Here is a 24,789-nt window from a genome sequence, read left to right as displayed (position 1 = left end):
ACTCATTGACACTGTACACGTTGAAAAGTGTTACATCAATTTGAAGAGGACACACGTGACCTAATTCTCAGCAAGCGGGCATATGAATGGACGGTAACAGCTTCCACTCTGGAGTTGCTCAAGGTGAGAGGCGCAGAGCAGGTGTGGGCATACTCATTGCCCCCCGGCTCAGTGCCTGTACATTGGGGTTCACACCGGTAGACGAGAGGGTTGCCTCCCTCCGCCTTCGGGTGGGTGGACGGGTCCTGACTGTTGTTTGTGCATATGCACCAAACAGCAGCTCAGCATACCCACCCTTTTTGGAGTCCTTGGAGGGTGTGCTGGAGAGTACTCCTGCTGGGGACTCCCTTGTTCTGCTGGGGGACTTCAATGCTCACGTGGGCAATGACAATGAGACCTGGAGGGGCGTGATTGGGAGGAACGGCCCCCCCGTTCAGAACTCGAGTGGTGTTTTGTTATTGGACTTCTGTGCTCGCCACGGATTGTCCATAACGAACATCTTGTTCAAACATAAGGGTGTCCATATGTGCACTTGGCACCAGGACACCCTAGGCCGCAGTTCGATGATCGACTTTGTAGTTGTATCATCGGATTTGCGGCCGCATGTTCTGGACACTCGGGTGAAGAGAGGGGCGGAGCTGTCAACTGATCACCACCTGGTGGTGAGTAGGCTCCGCTGGTGGGGAAAGATGCCGGTCCGTCCTGGCAGACCCAAACGTATTGTGAGGGTTTGTTGGGAGCGTCTGGCGGAATCCCCTGTCAGAAGGAGTTTCAACTCCCACCTCCGACAGAGCTTTTCCCATGTTCCGGGGGAGGCGGGGGACATTGAGCCCGAGTGGACCATGTTCCGTGCCTCTATTGTTGAGGCGGCCAATCTGAGTTGTGGCCGTAAGGTGGTTGGTGCCTGTCGTGGCGGCAACCCCCGTACTCGCTGGTGGACACCAGCAGTAAGGGATGCCGTCAAGCTGAAGAAGGAGTCCTATCGAGCCTTTATGGCCTGTGGGACCCCAGAGGCAGCTGACGGGTATCGACTGGCCAAGCGGAACGCAGCTTCGGTGGTCGCCGAGGCAAAAACCAGAGCGTGGGAAGAGTTCGGTGAGGCCATGGAAGCCGACTTCCGGACGGCTTCGAGGAAATTCTGGTCCACCATCCGACGTCTCAGGAGGGGGAAGCAGTGCACCACTAACACTGTGTACAGTGGGGATGGGGCGCTGCTGACTTCGACTCGGGACGTTGTGAATCGGTGGGCAGAGTACTTCGAAGACCTCCTCAACTCCACCAACACGCCTTCCTTGGAGGAAGCAGAGCCTGGGGACTCTGAGGTGGGCTCTCCTATCTCTGTGGTTGAAGTCACCGATGTGGTTAAAAAGCTCCTCGGTGGCAAGGCCCCGGGGGTGGATGAGATCCGCCCGGAGTTCCTCAAGGCTCTGGATGCTGTGGGGCTGTCCTGGTTGACACGCCTCTGCAACATCGCGTGGTCAACAGGGAGAGTGCCTCTGGATTGGCAGACTGGGGTGGTAGTCCCTCTTTTTAAAAAGGGGGACCGGAGGGTGTGTTCCAACTACAGAGGGATCACACTCCTCAGCCTCCCTGGTAAGGTCTATTCAGGGGTGCTGGAGAGGAGGGTCCGTCAGGAAGTCGAGCCTCAGATTGAGGAGGAGCAGTGTGGTTTTCGTCCCGGCCGTGGAACAGTGGACCAGCTCTACACCCTTAGCAGGGTCCTCGAGGGTATGTGGGAATTCGCCCAACCAGTCTACATGTGTTTTGTGGACTTGGAGAAGGCGTTTGACCGTGTCCCTCGGGGAGTTCTGTGGGGGGTGCTTCGTGGGTATGGGGTACCGAACCCCCTGATACGGGCTGTTCGGTCACTATACCACCGATGTCAGAGTTTGGTTCGCATTGCCGGCAGTAAGTCGGAATCGTTTCCAGTGGGGGTAGGACTCCGCCAAGGCTGCCCTTTGTCGCCGATTCTGTTCATAACCTTTATGGACAGAATTTCTAGGCGCAGCCGAAGCGTTGAGGGGATCCGTTTTGGGGGCCTCAGTATTGCATCCCTGCTTTTTGCAGATGATGTGGTGCTGTTGGCTCCTTCAAACAGGGCTCTCCAACTCTCACTGGAGCATTTCGCAGCCGAGTGTGAAGCGGTTGGGATGAGGATCAGCACCTCCAAATCTGAAACCATGGTCCTCAGTCGGAAAAGGGTGGAGTGTCCCCTCCGGGTCGGGGAGGAGATCTTGCCCCAAGTGGAGGAGTTCAAGTATCTTGGGGTCTTGTTCACGAGTGGGGGCAGGAGGGAGCGGGAGATCGACAGGCGGATCGGTGCAGCGTCTGCTGTGATGCGGACGTTGTATCGGTCTGTCGTGGTGAAGAAGGAGCTGAGCCAAAGGGCGAAGCTCTCAATTTACCGGTCGATCTACGTTCCAACCCTCATCTATGGTCACGAGCTATGGGTCGTGACCGAAAGAACGAGATCCCGGCTACAAGCGGCCGAAATGAGTTTTCTCCGCAGGGTGTCCGGGCTCTCCCTTAGAGATAAGGTGAGAAGCTCGGACATCCGGGAGGGGCTCAGAGTCGAGCCGCTTCTCCTCCACATCGAGAGGAGCCAGATGAGGTGGCTTGGGCATCTGATTCGGATGCCCCCTGAGCGCCTCCCTGGTGAGGTGTTCCGGGCATGTCCCACCGGGAGGAGACCCCGAGGAAGACCCAGGACACGCTGGAGAGACTATGTCACCCAGCTGGCCTGGGAACGTCTCGGGATCCCCCGGGGAGAGCTGGAAGAAGTAGCTAGGGAGAGGGAAGTCTGGGCTTCCCTGCTAAAGCTGTTGCCCCCGCGACCCGGCCCCGGATAAGCGGTAGATGATGGATGGATGGATGGATGGTAACAGCTTATTTAACTGTATGCAATTTATCCTTGCTGAACCTGAACTGTGATGGTTGTTTTCAAACACAACGGTGAATATAACATATTCATGGTGAATATGTATTCACTTTCGTGAGATGCACTTTGAGTCCTGCCGATTGGCAAAATGTGAAGAGAAATTGTTTTGTAAAGAAAAATGCAGGTCATTTTTCTATGGGATTTTTGTTTGATTGATTGATTTTATTCACCACACCACCAGGCCAGGTGGAATATTATGATTACTCTAATATGTACTACCTGAACTTGTGTTTGCATACAGTACTGTACAGTAAGCAAAGATCCTTGGAATGTTTGACGTTTCGTTGGTACTATTCCCATCATTGAGCAATACTACCCTCTAGCGGCAGTACCTCAAGCAGGCACTTTTTTTCCTAGTCTTTCCAATACAGTTACAGAACTCAACTGTTTGCTTCAAACAGTCCAGCATCAGAATTCCGCCCACAACCCCACCGCACAAAAAAATTACTCCCATTTTTATTTATGCATTCAAAATGTTACTTAGCTGATGTGTTCATATAATACAATATTGTCAAATGCATTGCTAAAATAGGCCATAAAAACCTAAATGAAATAAATCTCTTGGCAGTGATTCAAAAGTTTTCTTTCCCTGTACTGTATGTGCATGATTCCTGTGGTCAATGTTGCATTTCAGAAATGCTATCATTGTGATTTTATTTCATTGACATGCAAAAGTGAAATGCTTTTACGCACACAATACTATATTGAAATAATCTCATATTAACAAGTGATTTTCTTTCCATTCCCATGAAATGCTTTTACATACACTAGTGTAACACATACACACGCGCGCACACACGCACACAATGAAATACACGTGAATTTTGTTCAAGTAAACGTTGTTCCAGCCTCTAATAAAATGCTCTTACAAACTCAAGTCATATGCGTTCTTCGATCGTTTTATTTTTTTGATGCACTTACACGAGATGACCACTAGGTGGTAAACACTGCTTGCACTGCCAAACAAGTGAGAACCACCACTGTACTTGAGTCACTATGACACCAAGACTCATGCGTGCATTGGAAAAGAAAGCAGCTTTGAAATAGCATTGTAATGAACGCAATGCATAACAAAAGAGAGAGCGTATTCTAATGTGGTAAATTATATATATATATATATATATATATAGAGAGAGAGAGAGAGAGAGAGAGAGAGAGAGAGAGAGAGAGAGAGAGAGAGAGAGAGAGAGAGAGAGAGAGAGAGAGGGGTTTGAAACAATATTCCTGCAGTTTCAGTCCAAAATCAGTGCGGTTGCTCACTAAAATTCTCCAGCGCAACCACCTGTCCATCTGTATTGCAAACACATGCATGCACCATTAAAGGATTTCCAAAGATTTCTATGCAAATGATGTCTAACTCTTACCTGCAGTTCTCAGTCTTCCCGAGCTGTGTGGGCCCATTTGATCTGCACCATACAAGAAGAGAAGGAGAGCAAGAGCGAGAGAGAGTGCAGCCTTATATATGAGCCACTATCACTGCAGGACCCGGACCAATGGGATGAAGAAAACGTGCAAGTGACCATCTGCAACGGAAAAACAAATCCCCCTAAAAGATTCTGCTGGATTTTGCTGCATGGGGGAATGGTGTCCAGGTGCCATGAGACTTAGCAACAGATGATTTCTGCCACCTCTTACAAACGACATGGACGAGATCAGCATCTTCACTCTGTGTCCGGCACACTCAAATATTTCCTTTTACATTAGGACTGACCCAAAGATGGTTTTCCATATGAAACGAATTGCGCTCGATTTAACACTCCTAGTGGGGTGAGGGTTAAAGTGGGGGACGTTGACGGTTTTTGAACCGTCAAAGAATATAATCTTAAGAAAGATTATATTGTAGGGGGCACATTTCTGTTATCCAAGGTACAACTTTTTGTGAGGTACCCTACTCTAGGGTTCACAGTTGCACCCCTCGGTACAAATAAGCGCTGTTTACGGTTAGAAAAGCTACATCAATTGTCCAAACTGGTCTCCCCGTGTGTGTACCTTTTTGTTTACACGCAACAGTCCTATTTTCGTGCCTAGCACAAGTTCAGTGCAGAGGAGCACACACATTGGGAAAGCAGAAATAGACTCACTTGAGTCCGTGCTTTACGCTGAGAAGGAACTGCAGGCAGACCTCCATCGGTGGATGATGTAATGTTGGCCAAGGCGATCACAGACCAGCTGTGAAGTGCAAACTAGGAGACCGCCTATGCACTCAACTGTTTGTGTCCGTGTGTCAAAAGTGTGCCTCTCTCATTGCAATTGTCTGTCTCAATACGTGTATGTTCCTTTGTTTAAAAAAGAAAGGAAAAAAAAGTCAAGTAACTCCTGCATATTAACCGAAAAGGTAACAGCAATTGGGGCTGGTAATGTTCATAATGTGTTGATATTGAGTGGTAGAAGTTAAGACATTTGCCACACATCCTTGTTTGAAGTAATATAGGGCTACTCACTCAAACGACTTCAGTGAGCAGAAGTGGGAGGGTTATGGCAGAATGGATGATGCTATTTTTGAGGCAGAAGGGAGTGTATTGTATTTTTTTCTTGGTAAAATATTATGTTTCTACATTTTGATCAAATATACCAAAATTGAGTGAGATCTGCTTTCTGCGACTAAATTGTCAGGGCGTGTCAAACAAAATAAACAAACCAACAATCAAAACTTCCTCAGTCCACCGGGGCATCCAGCATCGTGCAGCACGATCTGCCAAATTCCCAAACTCGCTCAAGAAGGCTTGCATCTACACGGGAAAAAAAAAAGTTTAAAGAAATAAATAGTAGTATTGTAGTATTATTAATTTAGACAAGCGCTGGGACAACTTAATGCACTTCAAACCAACTGTCAACGGTTCTTGGGATTGCTGTTGTTTTTCCACCCTATGGTCATTATTCTTTGTAGTTTAAATGTGCTTACGTTACCTGTAGTTTGCACGTCCGCCTCACAATGCACAGGGGCAGGGTTCGATTTCGGCGCTGGCCTCCCTGTGTGGGGTTCGAACACTCAAAATTGTCTTTCGGGTGTGAATGTGAGCGTGAAAGGTTGTTCGTCAGTGTGTGTCCTGAGATTGGCTGGTAACCAATTCAGGGTCTACCTCGCCTCTTATTATCCATCCATCCATTTTCCGAACCGCTTGATCCTCACTAGGGTCGCGGGGGGTGCTGGAGCCTATCCCAGCCGTCTCCGGGCAGTAGGCGGGGGACACCCTGAATCAGTTGCCAGCCAATCGCAGGGCACGCCTCTTATCCATCCATCCATTTTCCAAACCGCTTGATCCTCACTAGGGTCGCGGGGGGTGCTGGAGCCTATCCCAGCCGTCTCCGGGCAGTAGGCGGGGGACACCCTGAATCAGTTGCCAGCCAATCGCAGGGCACACAGAGACGAACAACCATCCACGCCCACACTCACACCTAGGGACAATTTAGAGCATCCAATCAGCCTGCCATGCATGTTTTTGGAACGTGGGAGGAAACCGGAGCACCCGGCGAAAACCCACACAGGCCCGGGGAGAACATGCAAACTCCACACAGGGAGGCCGGAGCTGGAATCGAACCCGGTACCTCTGCACTGTGAAGCCGACGTGCTAACCACTGGACTACCGGGCCGCCCACGCCTCTTATTATTATTATTATTATCATCCATCCATTTTCTAATCCGCTTATCCTCACAATTGTCACGGGCATTATTATTATTAGTATTATTATCATTATTATTATCCAAAACTTTTGGAGGGACACAATAGTCCTTCATAGATCTGTGTTATTTCACCCGCTAGCCCATTCAATTTTACATTGAAGAGGAAACAAATGACTTTATAAAAATGAAACTTGTATTACCAGAAGCTCCTTCTTTGATTTACCTGCACCGACACAGTACTTGCTCTCTTTCTAATCCCTCTAAAACCTGCATTAGCTTTGGCAGTGGACAGCTGTCTCATTCATTCATCCGCCTCATTTGGACTCTACTGACAACATCACAACAAGACAGTAAAATACATATGATTAATATTTGGGGTTTTAAATACATGCACATATACATAAATATACAGTGGGGGAAATGTTTTTTCAGGCTCAATTTGTAGGTTTGCTCACTCTAATTTTATGGTTGTTTATTAAAGATAGCATTATACAAAATATCAGTCAAAAGTATGAAAACCCCCCCACTAACTGTTATAAAATGCTGATTCGACAATTGTTCGACATGCCAAAAAGGAATTTCTGCTCATCCAGCGTTATCTGGCATAAATACATTGTAATGATGGTGGATGGACGAAATTGCATTATTACCAGAGCAGAATGAAGTCACGACTGAAATAGCAAAACGAAACGGTTATACTTCGATGTGTGTGCTGACAGGATTTGCCCATTCACCTTTAATCCCGTCCATTAACAAATCGGTGCAGGATTGTGCACGCTGGCATATGGCTCCAGCATCTGCGGGCCTCTTCAGGGGCCAAGAACTTGCGGCTTTGGCGGCTATATGGGGGACTTAAAGCCCCAAGACTCTCATTGACAAAATGCGACTGCTGGACTCTTGCCTTCATCCAGGTCACCAACTGTTCAGCCACAGACTCTCTCTGCTTTGAGTGACACTTTTAAAGCCAGTTATTTGGTTATTAGGCTGCTATGCTACTGCAGGAATGGATTTACTGGATGTTGACCGTGCGGTTCTGAATTTCGATGTGTGTGTGTGTGTGTGTGTGTGTGTGTGTGTGTGTGTTTATGTGTGAGTGTGTTTTTAATTGGCACGAGTACGACTGAAGTTGACTTAAGTCAGAATATTTTGAGGAATATAGTCAAAATATTACAAGAATAAAGTTGTTAGTATTTGACCAAGTTTTATTCTCTTGATATGAAATGATGACATTATTTTACATTCACTGATTTTTTAAAATGAATGAATCAAAAAATACATACATACCATTGGGGAGTTTTTCAGAATGTGTTTAAAGAAGCAAAAATATCACATTTTATTATTTTATTATGCAATCAAAGTTTCAACGTATTTTAATTTATTTTAAAAAGTAAAAGGTGGCACGGTGGTCGACTGGTTAGCATATCTGTCTCACAATTCAGAGGTCTGAAGTTCGAGTCTGGGCTTCCTGTGTGAAGTTTGCACGTTCTCCCTGTGCCTGTGTTTGGTTTCTCCCGGTACTCCGGTTTCCTCTCACATTCCAAAAACATGCGTGGCAAGTCAATGTAACACTGTAATTGTCCCTGAGTGGGAAGGGTTGTTTGTCTATGTGTGCCCTGCAATTGGCTGGCAACCGATGCAGGTTGTACCCTGCCAGTCATGATTCCGTTCTGTTAGTCTCCAGCAGGTAGCAGAGATGGACTACGGTAATTCATTCCAGCTGTGCACGTGTCTCTCATCGTTCACTCATCACGATCACGGACTACTTAAGGACTCTCACTCTGACCAATCAGCGTCGGATAATTCGCCCTGTTCAAGCCATTTCCCCAAGTGCAATACAGTATTCTAGACGTTCCCAGATTCTGCTCTGTTTGTCTCTTGTTCTTCTCTGTCTTCCTGTAAGTCGTCATTTTATTTAGTAAACTATTCTTGCTTTTTATTTGTCGCAATTTGGTTCTCTTGTCCTTTCCATTTGTATTTTCCTTGCCTTTTGCAAATGCTTTTTGTTCCTCTCGTTTTATCCTGGTTTGTTGACCAGCGTCATTATTTGTAAATTGGCGGTCTCTTGTGATTTTTGTTTGTAAATAAACCTTTTAGGTGCCAAGATCTTATCCCTGTCTACGTTTGTGGGATCCACCCCTCTCTGGATAAATTCTGGAGCGTAACACTGTCTACTGCCCAAAGACAGCTGGCATAGGCTCCAGCATGCCCGTGCCCCTCATAAGAATAAGCGGCTAATGGATGGATGGATGAAAAAGTCAAGTATGTGACCAAGATAAAATGTTTTTAAAATTAACAAACTATTTTCTTTAAAATGAAGAAGAATTTCAGTGTAACAAAGTTTTTTCTTGTAATTTTACATGTCTTCTTTCTTTTGACCTAAATGTACTATAGGTGCAAATCAGTGGAGAGATCGACAATTACCATCTCTGTCTTGCTGCCATCACCGGACAGCGACAAAACATCACAGCGGCTGCGTGAACACATTGACAGCGCAGAGAAGCCTCAGCAAGCGAATAATAAGAAACACTTTTTATGGCCGAGGCAATGATCCAGTTATTGAGGAAATTATATCCAAGGGCAAACACAGCAGAGAGAGAGAGCAAGAAAGAGAGAGAGAGAGAATATAAAAGCCAATAGAAACAAATAGTTACATGAGTGGCCAGACGCCACAATGGGGCTTTGTCATTGATTTGGTTGGTGATATGGGGATGGGGATAAATTGGACTTAATGCATATGCATAACGTAGAGTAATTTGAGTTTTCCCAACAGCAACAGTGCATAGTGCCACTTACATCTCCACATTTTGTCCCTCTGCCTGCAGAACTGGAGGAACAACACTGTGGTCTGTTCTTCTCTCCACGACTCTGCCTCATTGGAAATGCCTCATATTCTTTGTCCTTTCACGTGAGATGTTTCTTGAGGTTTGTTGTATCGCCACAACTACTTACCCTTTTTCCACAAATACCACAAACTTTGTTTTGGCTAACTGGAGCTGATGTAGCGCAACAGATACATATTCTTATGACCGTTCTTTGCAGAGGACAAAGAATACAGTATGACTGAGGAATGTAAATTTGTTTGGTCTACATCTGTTGCCACTCTATTCATGTTCAAATATTTGTTGATTAAAGGGTTATAACACAGTCACAGATGCCAATCACTGCCTCTTAGCATTAGCTTTAAGCCTGCTTCTTACTGAGCGGTGCACATTTTGGAGTGGTCGCGAATGTTTTTTTTGTTCAAGATTGCAAACATTTGCCAAGAAGTTTGCCAAGAGTTTTTGTTGTTGCAATGAAATTTAGAGCATGTTCAAGATATCCTGCGTCATTGAGAGACCCCCGAAAGTCCACTGAGCTCTTGCCCTTCCCATACCCTGCTGAGAGAGAGAGAGAGAGAGAGAGAGTGAGAACATTAAAGGAGAGCTACAAGGCACTGTAGGCTATGCCATATAAATGCACAACTCACAAATGTAATCTAAAATGTGTGTGTGTGAGAGAGAGAGAGAGAGAGAGAGAGAGAGAGAGAGAAAGAGAAGAGAGAGAGAGAGAGTGGGTGTATGTGCATGTGTGACTTTCATAAGATTTAATTTATTTCTTTACATTTCATTCATTTACATTTGTTCTTTTATTGTCTTTGTTTCAAATATTAAACCGTTTTTGGGGGTTCCATTCATTTTACTGGGTGCAGTTGACCTGGGACGTGAGTAATTTGAGTTACGAGTGTGGTCACAAATTCTTAAATCAAGGCACTGCTGTCCATACGGACGAAAAATAACCCAGTTTGACATTGTCAAAAGTCATGATTGCTGATCCAGCTGTTATTGGTTAATCGCTCGACTGTGAGAGTGCGTATTCTACCTAATAATTTGTGACACGCACAGAGACGCGCACCCACACGCGCACGCACTCACTGAATTCCAGTCCGCGTTTTGCGGTTGATTCGAAGCAACTTGTGCAGCATCCACACATGCAGTAAACCACACACGTTGAATTTACAACGTTAGAAAACCCAACCCAAAAAAATCCAGTCACATATTCAAATGACTTATGACAGAAAATGGCTACGTGCCTGATTGGATTTATAATCAGGGAAAAAAAAAGTTTGATTGATTATTTCTTTTAAAGTGGTCCAAGTTATTTAGAAAGTTGTGTGTGGATTTCTACAAGCGCGCATTTGAACGTTTAGAAGAGAAAAGCAGAGAAGCAGCATCGTCTTGTATGTCTTTTTCTTTTCTTTTTTTTCTTCTTTTTCCTCCAAGAAAAACAAAAAGTGAACTTCCTGTTTCGGGGTGGTCCGCAGACTGTGGAGGCATGGAAGGAGGGTGGGAGGGAAGGGGAGACAGAGAGAGAGAGAGAGAGAGAGAGAGAGAGAGAGAGAGAGAGAAGGGGGTGCATTACGCATTACGCGTTTGGAGGGGCTGATCGAGGCAACTTGCGGGACTCCCTTGTTGCTGACGAACATGGACCGCCGACGCTTTTGCTTCCCCTCGGGAAGTCCAACGAAGACGTTGGCCTAAAAGAAAGAACGAACGAAAAGAAGAAGGGAAAGTTTGAACAAAGAGGATACATCGCGCGTGCGTGGGAGAAACAATCCGGATTTCTCGCATCCGAGAACGCCAAGACAGCAAAAGTGGAACTTGGGAAGCTCTTGCAAGGATTTTGTGAAGTTTCATGCAGGCTGTGGTAAGTGGAGTGACTTTCCTTTTTTGCATCACTTCTTCATATGATGGAGTGCGTTCAATTGCTGCACTTTTGCTGGGGGCTGGGGGGGGGGGGGGGGTCCATCAGTGTGAGTGTTTGTCTGTCTGTGTGTGTCCAACAGCTGTTCCTTGTAACCTGAAATACTTGAGGTGCCAATATCATTCCCAAATGTGCCCCCTTCCCTCCCACTCTTTTTAAACCCCCCCCCCCCCCCCCCTTTAAAAACATCACTCCTGCCTGCCCGAAGATGTGCACAATTTCTAGTTTGAAGCCTAACCTGAATTGAAGAGTTTTTTTTAAATCTAATCTGTGGACAGATTAGGACCCCCCCCCCCCCTTTCCCTCGTCCAAGAGCGTCAACACCGGACTCAATAGAACACTAATTTATTTACCGCAAAAGTGCTAAACACACACGCACGCACATACGCGTGGGCTGTATGGTGTGTACACATGCAATCGAGATAACTCAATTGGTTTGTGTTCAAAGAGCAAGAAAATGCATTCGAGGTGCACATTTCCAAAGTGGAGTCTATTTTAGTCCCCCGTAGTAAATATTGTCAAACGGTCGCCACCAAAAAAAGATTTTCTGAATTCTAATTTAATTGTTTTTGACCTTTGTCAAACAAATGTAAAAAGCAAACAACAACAAAAAGGACAATGCTTAAATCGTTGACCCTTGGAACAGACTGTAACTATCATACAAAAATTAAACAACGATTGGTAAGTCGTTTCACCTGAAGTTGTCAGAGATTTATGTCAAGTATAAAAACAAGTCCTGCAAAATTCACACATACCAATTTTTAACATCATACACTAACAATATGACTGCATTCATCCGTTCTTTATGCTAAAGAGTGAAAATATTAAATTACCCGGTCTTAACTTGAACCACTGGCGTGAGATGCCTGATGGTGGTTTTAAGCACAGCGTTTTCTCCAACTTCAGAGTCCTTAAAAAAAAAATCAAAGACCAAGAATTTTAATACCTTGACCGCCATACAAGTGTGAGAACAAGTTGATTGCTGTTTATGCTAAAACGTCAAAACAATAACGCACTCGATCTTAACTTGAGTCACAAGTAATATGCTTGAGTGCCATTTGAACATTTTATACAACTTAAGAGTCTCCAAAAATCCAAACAGGTTCGAACAATGACAGTATCATGCAAATTTAGTGTCCTAAAAAAAGAAAGTAAAAACACTTGACTATCTTGACTGTCATACACGCGTAAGAACAAATCAACTGTTGTTCATGTTCAAACATCAAAACAAGACTTAACTTGAATGACATAACATGATGGAGGTTGGAACTACAAAGTCGCCAAAAAGTTAAAAAAAAAATGCACGTTCTAATTCTTCACAACCATCTAATTTCAAAAACAAGTTGACCGCTGTTTGCACTATAATGTCAAAACAATGATGTACTCGCCTAAATTTGAGTCCAAACTTTATATGGCTAATTGATGTTCTAAATTCAGATTTGCCAAAAAGCCAAACAAAAAACATTTTAAAATGTGGGTGCCATAAATGCAAAAAAATTAATGAACCGCTGTTAGAAGGTCAAAACAAAACAAAACAATGAATGACTCTGTCTAACCTTGAATGACAAACGTATAATATACCTGACATTTTGGAACTACTATTTTTTTTAAGTCAGAGTCCCCAAAAAGCCATAAAAACCATTTTCTCATTATTGTGTAAAAACAAGGCACAGTTTTGACTAAATGTCAAAATAAATAAGGTACTCAATCTTAAATTGTCCAACAAAGACGAAGTACTCCTGATGCAGGTTTGAAGTACGACCTTTTGTTCAACTTTGGAGCCCCAAAAAGCCAAATCAAAACATTTTCAACATTCCTAACAGCCATAAAAGTATACAAACAAAGTTAACCGCCATCACAATAAAATGCCACAACAATAAACTCACCCATAACTTTGAAGACGCTGAGTTAAAGAATGCGCGCATAAAGACTCATTTCACATTCCTTTCTTTTGCTGCATTTGTCATTTCAGCTGTATTGTATAAAGCAGCGATGACAGAGCCGTCCATTTCTGGTTCGATGGTTGTCACATATTTTTTGCTTCCCATTCTGTTTTGTGGTGGAATCACAAAAACATCCAACCATCCATTTCTTAATCTGTTTTTTCCTTCCAAGGGTCGCGGGCGTGCTTTAGCCTATCCCAGCTGACTTTGGTCACTCGGTGTACACCCTGAACCGGTTGCCAGCCAATTGCAGGGCACACATAGATGAACACTCACAATCACACCAAGGGACAATTTTAGAGTGTTCAATCAACCTGCCATGAATGCTTTTCGAATGTGAGAGTAAACCGAAGTCCCTGGAGAAAATCCACGCAGGCACGGGGAGAACATGCAAACTCCACATCGGAAGGCCGGAGCCGGAATCGAACCCTGCACCTCTATACTGTGAGGCGGACTTGCTAACCAGTCGACTACCGTGCATCCCATCATAAAAACAGCAACCCCCCCCCCCCCCCCACAAAAAAAAAAAAAACTTGGACAAGCGGTTCAGAATGGATATGTTGTGTTGCTTGAAAGAAAAAAAAAATCACCTCCGCACATGACGTTGGTTTTTGTATGCATTGATGCATTATATGATGTGATGTGTGGACTCCCAGCGACTATGAAAGCCAGGATTGCGGAGGCTCCCCATACAATAATGTCACATGGTCTGACTTTTTACAAATCCACAAAACGATGCTGGCAGTCAACGAAAACACATGTTGCTACAGAAATAGGACGTGGGCGATAATCATGAGGAAAGTGTGGATCATTTCAAAGGCGAGGCACACTACCACTGGACCGGTGAGCCGCAGGCTGCCTGTATATTTTTACAAGGTCTTCTATTTTATCCACTGGTCCTGAATTCTGCATAAATATGGTCAGGTAATGTTCTAAAACACAATGGACGTGTACCATCTGTCTGTACTTGATCGCGAACACGGAAGTGGATTTCTTGCATGTGAGCTGTCAAGGCGGCAGCAGCTGCATATATCCCTTGCTGTCTCTGCATCTGTCCCTGCTCTCTCCCGCCCTCCGCAGGATTATTGTTATTGGCTGGTTTTAATTGTCGATCAACATAAAATTCAAAAGGAGGAATGCGGTTGTTTTAACTGAGGTTCACATGCAACACAAGCGTGGCAAGGTCACGTGACTGATATCATCCTCATTTCGATGTCTTAAATGTTCATTTCTGGATTTTGATACTATAAAGATGCCCTACATCGGTTGATAGTTGGATTTGCAGGGAAATGAGCAAGATGTGCTTCAACTACAGACATTGAAGGTATTTATATCCAAAACATGCAAACTGTGTCGGAATTGTATCCGTTTGTGGATATGCCTCCCAATTTTTAATGTTGGGGGCCTGCTTGCTGCATGCTAGCATCACATATCCTTGAGTTAAGCAAAGTTCCCATCATAATCAATTTTGTGCACCAGATATCTTGCATTGGAAATTTCAAGGCTTAGTTATTTGGAATCTAACCTGCTAAAGTCTACAAAGCAGGACGTACACCACTGCAATATGATCGGCTGTCGGGTCGCTGTACAATACGATGACTGCCTAGGCAGCAAATAATAGTCAGCAGCATCGTTTTGATTGACGTCGTAGGTAACAATTCCGGAACATTTGAAGTTTACTTTTTGTCCTTTCGCTTCAAGGTCGAGGGGGCAGGTTTAGGGAACAGTATGGAGGGTGCACTCGTCATTTGGCCAAATGTGAAAAGATCATGGGGGGGGGGCTTCTTCTTGCCCCTCCCACCCCCTTAACACTCCCCCAGCTCTTTATCAAGTGCTTTAAGGCCAAAAGGCTCCTTAATGGGAACTTGTTTTAAACAAATAGAGCGCACACAGGAAAGAGCCGTCTTCCTAATAGGAGAAAGAAGCCTCCACTCTGCTTTTATCAAACGCCAAGATAAGTTGTTTATCAGCATACAGAGCACTGATTGGAGGGTTCGCTTGTGCATGGAAGGTAAAGGAGGTTATCACCGAGGGTGTGTTGATCACGGGACATGGGATGCAGACGGCCACAAGCGGTGTGTTTTTGTCCAGATTCCATTCTGGGCCAAAGCATGTGTCACGTGATGCCTGCAAACGTGCACCCCACACCGACATGATTCTTCCTCCAACCTTGCAGAGAGAGAGAGAGAGAGAGAGAGAGAGAGAGAGAGAGAGAGAGAGAGAGAGAGAGAGAGAGAGAGAGAGAGAGAGAGAGAGAGAGAGAGAGAGAGAGTGAGAGAGAGAGTGAGACCACCCTCACTGGGATCACAGCCCCTCAATCAGGCCCTTTCACACCCTGTGAACCTGAAACAATTAGGCTTTAATAGCAGCTGTCTGTCCCTTCAAAGAAGTATGCCCGGACAGAAGCAGGGAGGCGACGATGATGATGCTCTGGATGCTCCGCGAGCTCGCCTTTATTCCCGGCGTGCGGTTTTTCTTAACTCGCTGTCATTGTGACAGAAAAGTTGGTTTTTGTCAGAGGTGGTTCTTAAAGATCCTGTAAACTCGATTCAAAGACTTTTTAAAATACATTATACAGTGGAACCTTGATTCAAAGTTTTTGACTAAAACTGAATCAAATAAAAATGGAAAGCAATGTCTCCCATTCATATACAATTAATTAATCCCTTCCAGGGTTTCACAAATATCAACAAAAAATACATTCAATAGCGAATAACTAGAATTTCACCGACAGAAAACACCCTTAGCAGCCTTGCCATAAGGGGTTGCACCCCTTAACCCAGAAACGTCTGAGCAAACTGCACTTAAATTCAGCTGACAAAATAAGAAGTTAACAGAAATACAAACGAAGGAAACACCGTGACAGGGCACATCCAAGTTAGTATATCAACCGGAAAATAGATGATACGTCCATGATGCAATGCGGCATGATGAGACGTTCACAAGCCCTACGAGAAATCACTCAATAAAGTTACATGTGTGCATGAGATGCTTGATGTAGGCGCTGGATTCCAGGTACTTAGTGGACAAATGAATTGTCCTTAAATTGTTGATATCAAATCATCTTTTCTTGAAGAGATATGATTAAACGGATCTGATTTTAAAAAAGCTGGCCTATCCCTCTTACGTAGTAGCCCTTCCTGAATCGTCTATACTTCACAATTGGGATTGGGAAGTAAGATGAACACTTGGGAAAATTGGAAGTACACACTGTGTGACTTGACGCAAAGCAAGCTGTTGATTGTATCTCATTACAGTACATGTGCTGCTTTTATTGAAGCATGCGCCTCAAGCAATGTTTGAATGTGTGTGGGGGGGCCTGGTAACTGCTGCTGTGTGTGGTTGATATTACACATATATTTTAAAGCAGACTCCAGGTGCCACGTTCCTCAGACTTGCTTGGATCTGGCAGAGAAACATCCGTTAGCGGCGTTTATTTTCTTCCCTCCCGCGTGATTGAATTTCTCCCTGCCTTGACTATAGAGTAAAGTGCCGCACAAGAATTTAGTAGGAAATTCCACCCCCCAAAAATTCAGCACTCTGAACAAAAAAAGTGAGTGCTGTTGTAACACGAGAGAGACCTGCTTGGAGCAAACATATTCCATTTAGACACACGATCACAATCCTCCAATATTTCAAAGCATTTGGGGTCCGTGGGTTGAAATTAGAGCATTGGACTTCCCTCTTAAATCACGACTGTACTACCAGTTTAAAGCCAAAGAAGATTTAGTTTTACATCATCAGTGAAGTGGGGTAACTCAATTGTTGTCATTTTGTGAGTTTTGTCTTTGCTGCTCAATGGCCGCCACTAAATGTTTAGTGCAACAGTGGTCTAAATCCAAAATGGCTTTCAAATCTATCAGCAGTTATGATTGCTGATAAATAACATTAATTTATATTATGAAGTAACCTGCAGATGCACTGGCACCCAAAATGAAAAAGAGTCTCATTTAGCTCAAGCACTAGTTACTTTGTGAGTCTTCGAGCAATCTCTGAACCCCACTTTCTGAGAGGTGAAGCGGGAATCTTGAAAATGGTAGTTGGCCCAGTATTGCAGTGATGACTCAGGAAAAGTACAGAGTGCATAAATGGACTGCTAAATGCCTTGAGTTGAACTAAACCTTGATGTTGTCATATTAAAGACATGCCTTTTAACAATTCATTTGACAAAAATAAAATTAGCCCAGTCTAATTCTCAGCAACTGTTCTGTCAGGATACAAATTTAACAGGGCTGACACATTTTACCGCACCAAAATGCTAGCATAGGAAGGCAAACAGAGGATCGCTCACACCACCCGAGTCTCGCCATGGAACCTTGCCGACCAACAAGCGTGTTATCTGAGAGGAGATAACATCATTGACTTGGCAGCTTTCCTCGACATGTTCCCTTCTTTTAATGTACACCCGGTGTACAGTATCACGTTAGCACTCCATGGCGCAGACGTTGAGGATGTGCCTCACAGATGTATGCTACAATTGTACAATTGTCACAATTATATGACAAATGATCTTTTGGATGGAAATACATGAATCCATTTCAGGCCCCCCCTACAAAAGACAAAAAGTGAGGAAGAAAACAGCACTCCGTAGTACTGTATTTCATAAATACATAAAGTAATGGCATTACAACACTGAAATAAAACTAATAAAGCCATTTCTCTCACACTGCATCACTGAATTGCCATTGCGCTGGTCTTTCTGGTGTGCCCACCTTGACCACATGGAGACAGTATAAGTCAGACAGATACATATACACACACATTGAGGCATCTTATCGCCTTATCAGTACAACAATATTAGTCATTCTTTGCAGAAGATAAAGAACATATGAGACTGAGTACTGTTATATTGTCTGTCTGCACGCGTTGCTGCAACGTATGTGTTCAATTCTGAAGATGTTATAGCACCACAATGTACATACTATTTAGCGTTACCATTAAATCAGGCTCAGCTATGTGGTTGTTTTAAATGTAATTCAATTTGTAATTTCATTTAATTTAAAATTCTCTGTTTTCTATTTAGTTTAACATTAAACTTTAACATTTTTATGTTTTCGTACCCCCCCATTTAAAAATATTTATGCAATATTGTGAACTTTTCCTCTTGTTTGGAAGACTTTTTTTTTTGTACTTAACAAAATTACGTAGTTTTTTTGTGTAGAAACTGGCAACGTTCAAATAATTAAATAAAAAAATCTATATAGCTGAATTGGATTGTAATTATATTTTTTTGCAAAAGGATGGATTTTCTAAAACAAGTTGTCTTTTTTTTTTAACTTAAAAATTGTTTTTCACATTTTTTTCCAGTCATTTTCACCTGGGCATAAATCTGACTGTCTCATCGTTTTGAGTTAATTTCTTCTTTTTTATTCATCTAATCATCAAGTAGCATGCCTGGCTGGCGCCATGTCAAGTAGATCCGATGCCATAACAGGAAATCTTGGCACGTGTGACTTACAACCGCCGTCACCGATACACCCACACATCAGCCAGCCACAGGTCAAGCGTCCTCAGATTTACAACCGCGCCACGTTCAGACAGACGCCCATTCTGCAGACTTTTACCAGCCTCAAGGCTCCACGCAGAATGTCACGGACGTGCCTGGAGGATTCCACGGAAAACTTGACACCTTGACATGATGTGCCAGTGATTTAAAACGCTCTTCGGGGTTGATGGTCACGACTCAGATTTCTGTTTTGACATGAATTAGGGTTTATGTTGGACTCAGGGAATGCCTGAAATTATGTTTTTTGCAAGATTACATACAGTACAATTGGAGGAAATCTCAATGGAAGGGGAACTGTAGGAATGAGACGTAGATGTCCAAAACTGAAATTGGGCATGCATGTCTATTATAACAGGATTTACAAAGAATTCTCAAGGGTGGAGTTCCTGCAATTTTCTTCAAGTTAAATTTAAGACTTTTTAAGACTAGAATTAAAAAAGAAAAACGACAACGTAATATCTATTTCACAGTCATATTGGCAGAGAAAAACAAAATCCATGAATTTATATTCATTCATTTCTCGAACGTGGAAATACAGAATATCTGCATAATAGAATACAGCATGATGAGTTGGGTACCCACACGACACCACAGAGACCAAGTAGAGATGTGGAAAAAAATATGTACCTGTATATCTATTTTTATAGATATTATATATATATATATATATATATATATATATATACAGTGACAACAATGATGTTATAATGTGCTTCATCAGACTTAAGTAAGAAATTGTACGAGAAATTAAGCATGTAACTCGATGATGACGCTAAATCTGAATATTTGCCGAGTGGTTGGTGTTACTAAAAAATGTAATTAAAAATGAAAATTAGAGCATTAATCAACTTTTTTTTAAACAAGCTTCTTAGAGAAGCCTTCAAAATACATGAGTTTTTGTAGAAAGTTCTACGAAACAACAGTTAAAATAACATGCTTTCGTGTAAGCTGGATGGTGACAGCGATGCTAACGGCATGAACAGTGTGAGCAATATGCTTCTCAAAAATTCAGCTGGAATATGGACAGAAAAAGAAAGGTATTTTAGAGGGTCGAAAGACAACCACCCAAAAGTCACTTACTAGCCCCCCCGACAGTTAGTAAAAAGAAATTACCCCCCCCCCCCCCCCCAGCAGAAGTTTTACCTATCTGCATAAAAATTGGTGGACATGTGTTGTAACAGAATGCACAAAAAAGTCTGAAGATCCCATCTGTAAAATTGAACAGGAAGTCGACCATTTTTGGCCAAAGTTCGGGTTTTGGCGTGCTTTCAAGGGCTTGTACTCCTTTTAGGGGACTATCCCAAATGAGTAACAATTGGAAGCAGGTACCTTAGACAGATTGGTAACTACAAGCTTTTTTGCTGCATCATCAAGGTTTTTGAGGATTTTAGGGCTTTGCCGTGAAAGTGTGGGCGTGAGGGCCCATATTCTTTGTCGACAATTTTTTTTTTTTGAGTAAAAAGAAATACTATGATTGGCGCAGGATGACACAAAACGTTCCATTTGTATTAAGCGTGGTATGTTTTGGAAAGGGAAGAAGCATTTGACAGTGAGAGTGAGATGCATGTTGTTTTAAATGTGCAGCCGCTCCAGTGTACGCCCATGGGCCGCTGCCACTGCTTCTTCTTGGGTGGGCTGCAGGGAGGGAGGAGAGGAGGGAGGGAAGCTTGACGCCGGAGCCAAAAAGCAAGGGGAAAGTTGCCGACTGCTGGCCTGGCTTCTCGAGGAGCTTGGCTGCTTTTTTTTTTTCCTTCCCCTTGCTGGAACACATTTCCAAGTCAAGCGTTCCTGGCCCCGGCCAGCCGCGCCTGCCTGCCGTACACTTGGCTTTGCTTTCTGACGCTTGTTGACCAAACATGTTTTTCCGGTGTTGTTTTACCCTACTATCTCTCCCTTTCCCACCTTGTTATATCTTTCACAGTTAGTGTTTAACTGCTTGGATTTGTACTAAAAAAAAAGAGAACAGATCAGAACTGCCGTGATCAGACAGGACATCATCCTCTCTCTTTTTTTTTTTGAACCCTCATCTATATTTGATGACATGAAAGAACACCAAATAGCAATGACAGTTGGAGATAGACTAAACTTAATGATGTCAGGAACATTGGACCACGAGTGTGCAGAATTATTAACCTTACATGACATCTTATTTGTTTTTTGGGGTTTTTTTTCTTAAATAAAACAGAAAAATAAATACTGGGTTGCCACATAAATACTGTAAATATGTAAAATAAATAAAAAATGTATTAAATTAAAACAAATGCATGAATAGTAAATAACGCTATTGAGGATATAAGTGGATTAGAAAATGGATGGATCTATGAATTTTTCCATGTACCGTCTGCAATGTTTTTGTGTACCCCTGTTGGGAAACACCAATAAATACGGTTAAATGGCTAGCAAGCAAGAAGCTAATGTAGCATTTCTATCAAGCCAAGCCAATGGAAACTGAACAAGGGAGTAGAAACCTTCTAAAATAAAACTAGTAATAGTTCCAAGAATTGCTCATTCACCTACTTGACTGATACATAAAACTGTACTTGTTGTACACAAGTGAGAACCACATGGTAGCTAACCAGTCAATGGTTAGTTCCCAAGAAGCTAATACAGCAGTCTATATCTTTACACGATGCTCGTCGAACAGCTCAGGTGGACTCAGGTACAGAGCAATGGTCGAAGGATGTCTAAATCAAACTACTTTGAAAAATAGGAAGTAGAAGCATATCAAATTAAAAGCTGAAAAAAAGACCTAAAACAAACAACTTCTGCTTGGTCAGTCCAATGACTAACATATAAAACTACCATTTGTTTACAAGTGACAAGCAGTCAACCAATCAGCGGCTAGCTGGGGAGAGGCTAATGTTCAAGTCCACAAATTCGGACTCAAATACATGTAACCAGTTAGTTACATCGAAATCAAACTCATTTGTTCACAAAAAAGTTGGTCAACTCCAAAATAATGTGCTTGAAAAACACAACCTTTAAACTTACCAAAACAAAAGTTAAGATGTTGTTCACTCATGAACACCCTCTGCTTGTTCATCCGCACAACTGACACACAAACCTTTACTTTTTGTTTACAGCTGACAGCTAAGCAGTCTGCAAATAGCTCGTGAGAAGCTAACGAAGCAGTTTGTTTTTTCCGTGCTCTTAATCATCAAATAGCACAACCAGACGGAAGAGAGGAAGTCTAAATTGAAGTTTTGTGTTCACAAAAAAATTGCTAGACCCCACCTAGGAGCCCTATCAAGCTAACGGGAATACTTCTTCATCTTCTTTGTGTGATTGGCGAGCAGTCAAGAAAATATTCAAATCAAGTCCTCGGTTCACAAAACGTTGGTCAGTACTTCTGCTACAACCCCCCCTCACCCCCCCCCCCCCAAAACAAATCAGCACCTATGACATAGTTAGTCAGTTCACCAACTTGTTATCAAGCAACCTAAAAGGCTCTTGACCTCGTTTTAGTGATTATTCGTTGTCAATTTCAAATTCTGATATTCTCAAACACTCTATTTCCATAAAAGTTACACGACACACCAGCGTTTCCTCCTCCTCAGAGTCTGCCATCTTGTGCGTCTGGCTGCTAATTGACTCTGAAAGTATTACGATTATTGGGAGGCTTGTAAATCACGCGGCCTTTATTTACAAGAGAAGGAATAAAAAGGCCGAAGTGGGCCGAGCACCGGTGCTGACCCCACTGTAAGTGATCGCGGCAAATGAATGCAGGTGTTGCTTTGGAGTGAGAAAGGGGCCGGGGGTCGGGGGCAGGCTTTGGGGGACATCTGGTCCCGTTTACAGAAAACTGCAGACCACTCCGCGATTACATAATTGTGCCTATTAATTCCACTGAGGAGGGGCCTCATTTCCTGTTTGCCAAAGATGCCAGTAAAGAAGTCTTCTTCATTTGATTACATGTGATTAAACATAAAACATAGCCCCCTATGGTTTAAAAAACACACACACATTATTTATAGCCACACGCTGCCTTGGTGCCGCCATATTGAATGTGGCAAAGTGTCAGAATTGTGGCCTCATTCCGGTCCAGCTTGGAGACTTTTCCAATGTGATCTACAACCGATACAACTCAAAAAATCTATGTAAAAATGATCAAGTGGGGAAGTAAAAATAAATAGGCAGGACAATGTGGTCGCACAAGTGTGCACACCGTCTTACGAATGGAGATCTGACTGTGTTTGGATCAAAATTCAAACTCATGTTAAATGGGAGTCAGCACACATCTGTCACTGATGTAGTTCAGGTAGTCGGCTTTTCCTTACATATTGTTAATCATATCTCACAGCTCAAGTTATTGTTCATCGAAAGCTTCATTTGAAATGATTTTGACTGATTTGGAACTCATTTTTTATTCCTCCAAAGCCTGGCATTTGAACAGGACTGTGCAGACTCGTTTTATCCACTATTTCGTATCCTCATGTACATAGTTACATATGTTGGTCTTGGTGCCTATCTGTTCGCCAAATATATTAGTGTGGGTGTTTATGGGTAAAAATGAAGCATTAACTTGGTGCAGTTGGTCACTTTTATGAAGTTCAGTCAACTGACTTGTATTAGTTTAGATCCGAGGTTTCTACTTGAGGTTTCGGTCTAGTTATACTTGATGTAAATGGCAAATCACCGCGGCCTCTTTTTAACCGATCGTGGCGTTGTTGCTGGCCACACACAAAGCTTCCCCGCGGGTCGTCTTTGCAGAAATACTGCGTACGTGTTGTGACTGGATGGACGGAGGTGTGACGGCCGCGGTGGGTTTCATACCGCCGCCGCTGAGGAGAGCTAGTGTGCTTATGGAATGTAAGGGTTAGCGGTGTGGGGGGGGGGGCGGGGGGGGGGGGGTTAAACCAAACCTGGAATGGCCCTCAGAAGAGAGCATACCTCTGCCAAGTCCCCTAAGATAGGAATTTTCTTTCAGAGGTATCCCCCCCCCCCCATGTATGTAAATTGATTTCTAATGAAATCGTTCAAAACTGCCCATCATGTGACCAAAGGAAACCCATGATAGGTGCATCAAGTTGTTTTGTGTGATAAATATTGATTGTGAACATCACAGTATTACATTTTGCATAGTCTTGCTCTCCTCCATCCTGATATGATGAAACTTTCTCAGTGTCACTAATAACTTCAAAGTATTAAATTGAAAAAAAAATACACATTTACTCCTGGACCTAAACTGAATGGCTTCTTCTTTTGGCTAGGTCACTGCCTTCAACCATTTGTTTTTGTTTTTCGTTTGTTTTTTAACTTCAGTCATATGGCATAATCATACTTCCTTGGTTTCCCTGATGATAGTTCAGTGTTAACTCACATGAAAACAGTCCCCACCACGGCTTCTTCTTTAGCTCATTTGCCTTTTTAAAGTTTTATAGAATACGTTTTGGTACGTTTCATGCTCACGAAGTTTACTCATCTAAAACTTTGTGAAAAATCTCTAAATTGACAAAAATTGTACTTTATACTTTCAGCGAATTTGAATTGCTTCTTCCGTGTTCCAGCCCTCAATTCCTCCATAAAGTTTAGAGACAACTGATAAAGTAGCTTCTGTGTAATCCTGCTTCATTAACATGATAAGAAGAAACTACCCCGGTGTTGCTCATAAACTCACAACGTTCACAAAAGTGTCAAACAAAGTCTGGATTTATTTTATGGTCTCTTCGTTGGCCCATGCCACAAGGTTTTGAGGAAATTGATGATTTCGTTTTTGCACAGTCCAGCTTTGTTTGTTTGTTTATTGAACATAAAACATATATACAGTAATAATTTGACAGAAAATAAGGTAGATAAAAAAAGAAATCAATCTTCATTCAACACAGTTATTATGTTCAAGGGAGTAGGAAGAAGTAAAAAACTTATCTAGTCTTACCCCGTTATGTGATTGTATCTAATAAATCATTTTTATATCAATCAGAAAAGAAAAAAGTAAGAAGAAAGAAGTCTCCATTAAGGCTCATACTTTACCCTTAGCCGTGATATTTTTACAACTTTTGGTTTGTATCGGGATTATATACTTCCACACCCTGACACTCTT

At 42.9% G+C, this 24,789-nt stretch overlaps 1 protein-coding gene across 1 annotated transcript in view; it reads left to right on the top strand.

Annotated features, from left to right (window-relative positions):
• The first annotated feature begins 11,058 nt into the window (after window positions 1-11,058).
• gli1 (GLI family zinc finger 1) overlaps window positions 11,059-24,789 on the top strand; it is a 61,246-nt gene continuing 47,515 nt past the window's right edge. Inside the window, exon 1 of the mRNA XM_086118426.1 lies at window positions 11,059-11,243. The gene's annotated coding sequence lies outside the window, so the exon portion shown is untranslated. The remainder of the gene's footprint in view (window positions 11,244-24,789) is intronic.

The sequence above is a fragment of the Hippocampus guttulatus genome, chromosome 8 (genome assembly GCF_054856545.1).
Source record: "Hippocampus guttulatus isolate MCC_2025c chromosome 8, RoL_Hgut_1.0, whole genome shotgun sequence".
Taxonomy (NCBI): domain Eukaryota; kingdom Metazoa; phylum Chordata; class Actinopteri; order Syngnathiformes; family Syngnathidae; genus Hippocampus; species Hippocampus guttulatus.
Note: the sequence above shows the minus strand (reverse complement) of the source record. Positions and strands in the feature narration are given on the sequence as shown.